The sequence below is a fragment of the Hipposideros armiger genome, unplaced genomic scaffold, assembly GCF_001890085.2.
Source record: "Hipposideros armiger isolate ML-2016 unplaced genomic scaffold, ASM189008v1 scaffold_357, whole genome shotgun sequence".
Taxonomy (NCBI): Eukaryota; Metazoa; Chordata; class Mammalia; order Chiroptera; family Hipposideridae; genus Hipposideros; species Hipposideros armiger.
The window spans coordinates 1,120,222-1,122,971 of record NW_017731707.1 but is presented as its reverse complement, the minus strand read 5'-3'; the positions used below and the strand labels follow the sequence as shown (position 1 = coordinate 1,122,971).

The 2,750-nt window shown below is 48.6% G+C and overlaps 1 pseudogene; it reads left to right on the top strand.

Annotated features, from left to right (window-relative positions):
* Positions 1-205: 205 nt before the first annotated feature.
* LOC109392922 (protein lin-28 homolog A pseudogene) lies at positions 206-2,750 on the top strand (annotated as a pseudogene).

Genomic DNA, 2,750 nt, shown 5'->3' with positions numbered 1-2,750 from the left:
ATTAAAAAATTTTCACATACCTAACATTTTTCAAATCGTGTCTGTTTCCATTTTCATACTTACCTACTGATGTTCACTTGAGAACAAAAAGACAGTCCGTATACAGACATGTCTGACTTGGAACAAGTTCTTTATTACGTTAGCACACGGAACTAACAACAAATAAAGTGGAATGTGTAAAGTCACAGGGTTTTATAAAAGGGGGATGGTGGTAAGGGGAAAAAAACAACATTATGTCCAAAACTCTGTCACATGGAGCCAGTTAATGTGTTTAAAACTTACACCAAACAAAAACGTCTCCAAAGAAAAATACATAATGCTATTTCCATTTATCCCATTTGAATGCAAAATTATACGTAGCTGATAATTCTCAAAATGTCTTGTTGATTTGGGGAAGTAGGAACATAATTTACATGCACGAATGCTCCAGAACATTTTCTGCTTGGTTACCAATCTTCCAAGTAGGCTGATGATCAGAGTCCAAAAGAAACCGACAGTTCTTTGGACCTAGAGACGCTTTGCTGACCCAGGAAAAAGACCAACTTTGGATTCAGATAATTTTGTTTCAATAAACATGCAAGATCAGGTTCTTTGTCAGCAAATACCCTTTGGAAAAAGTATACCACAAACACATTTGGAAAACATTTTAAGTATATTTATTTAGGCTGGGGAAGAAATACGTAGCAGCCTTTTCTCAGAGCCACTCCTTTGCCTCGTGACTTCTCTGGGGCCAGCAGCCGCCCGACCTGGACCCGGGCCGCGGGGCTTAGCCTCACCAGGGGCTCTGTGTCAAACCTGCCTTGCCGGCGGCTGCGCCGAGGAGCCGGAGGAGGTGCCGGGAGACGCGGCCGGGGCCGCAGAGGAGCCGCAGCTGCTGCTCAGAGTCGGCACCTGCAAGTGATTCCACGTGCTCGCGGGGTTCAGCTTTCTGTCCATGACCGCCCGCACCAGGGTCGCGCTCGCCCCCCAGTGGATATTTTTGTGCACCAGGGTAAGCTGCACATGGAGGGCGTCTGGAGCCTGGTGGAGCGTTAAGAAGTCCGCCAAGGGCTTGAAATGTATCGCAGTCACCCGCCCTGGTAGAGCGTTCTGTATTGGGAGTGAGAGGCGGCCAAAAGGGAAGAACGTGCCGAAGCGCACATGAATGGGCGACAAGGTGCTACAACTGTGGAGGTCGAGACCATCATGCCAAGGGATGCAACTGGCCCCCAGCCCATGACGTGCCACGTCTGCCAGAGCATCAGCCATATGGTGGCCTCCCGCCCACTGAAGGCTCAGTAGGTCTCCAGCTCACAGGGAAAGCCAGCCTACTTCCCGGAGGAGGACGATCTATAGCCCTGCCCTGCTCCCAAAGGCTCAGAATTGAGCCGCAGTGGGTGAATGGGTGGCAGGGGCGCTATCCTTTCGCGATCAGGAAGTTTCAGGGTGCACGCATCAATGGGCGGAATGGAGAAAGTGGGGACAGGGTGGGTACAGGGCAGCTGGCACTGCCAGCTGGGGTCCACAGCATCACCCCCTCTTCCCTCTTGGCACGCTCTATCCAAATGAAGGGCTTTGGGGAAAATCCCTCTCTGAATACCTTATCTGAGTCTCCACCCCCAGAATCTCCAGCTTTTGAAAATAAGCTGGATAAAGTTTTCCTTTTAAAGAAGGATATGCCATATTTCCTATGCCAGAGTGAAAAGATTAAGCCGAGACCAGATTGGACCCAACCCATGACTCCATTCTGTGGTTGGTCACATCTCAGGGGGTAAAGCAGGGGTTTTCCACATCTATCTCATTACCCACTCTTGGAATAGGGTGCTGTCCCAAGGGGTGGGTTGTGATGACAGGCAAATGGGGTGGCTGGGGGGACAGGCTGCAGACCTGCTGCTCCTAAGCGCACTCCCACCCTACTCAGGACCCGTACAATTTTACTTGGTCCCTTTCATAACTGCACCTCAGGTCCAACTTTCTCCAGGAAGCTGTGTGCAAATGACTTATCTGGTGCATTTTAACTTTTTTTTCATAATATAAACATTCTGGTTTTGTATTTTTGTGTATTTTAATCTGAGGCCCTCATTCCTGCACTGTGTTCTCAGGTACACAAACAATCTCAGGGATAAGTGGGCAGCAGCTCCGGGTCTGCAGGAATACTTTGTTTTATCCCCAGGGAGAACAACTACTTGGACTGTATAGCCTATTGAACTACCTCTTTTTGCCAATGAGAGCTGGCTTTTTGCCATAGTGTCCTCTCAAAACCCCTCCAACCTTCAATGTTTCAGGGAAGACTAGATTTTAACCAGATGTCCCATGACTTGATCTACTGGAAGACTGGAAATTAGTCTGAACAGGAATAGGCGGTGCAGAGGTATGGAGGCTGGGCCAGGTGAAAGGTGCAGAGGGGAAGCCGAGATTAGGTGAGGGGTCTATGTGTGATAAACGATTCCTGTCCTGGTCCAGACCTCTAATCGAGGGTTTGGGACTCACTTTACATACCAGCTCCATCCTTCAAGGAATTGGGTTAGGCCTACCATTGTACAGCAAGGTGTGTTTGTAAAAATAATGAGCTGATAAAGATAGGTTTTAAGAACGGTAACTCTGTACCCATCTTGAGCTGCCCAGGGATGGATATATGAAACAAGGACTAAATTCCTTAACCTTTAAAAATTTGGGCTTTTCCTCCTTGGCTTCCAAAGACCATGGCGATGGTTTCTTCGTGGTGCCCAGGGCCAGTGTCCTGCCAGGCTGCAGCAGTGATTGTCATGGTA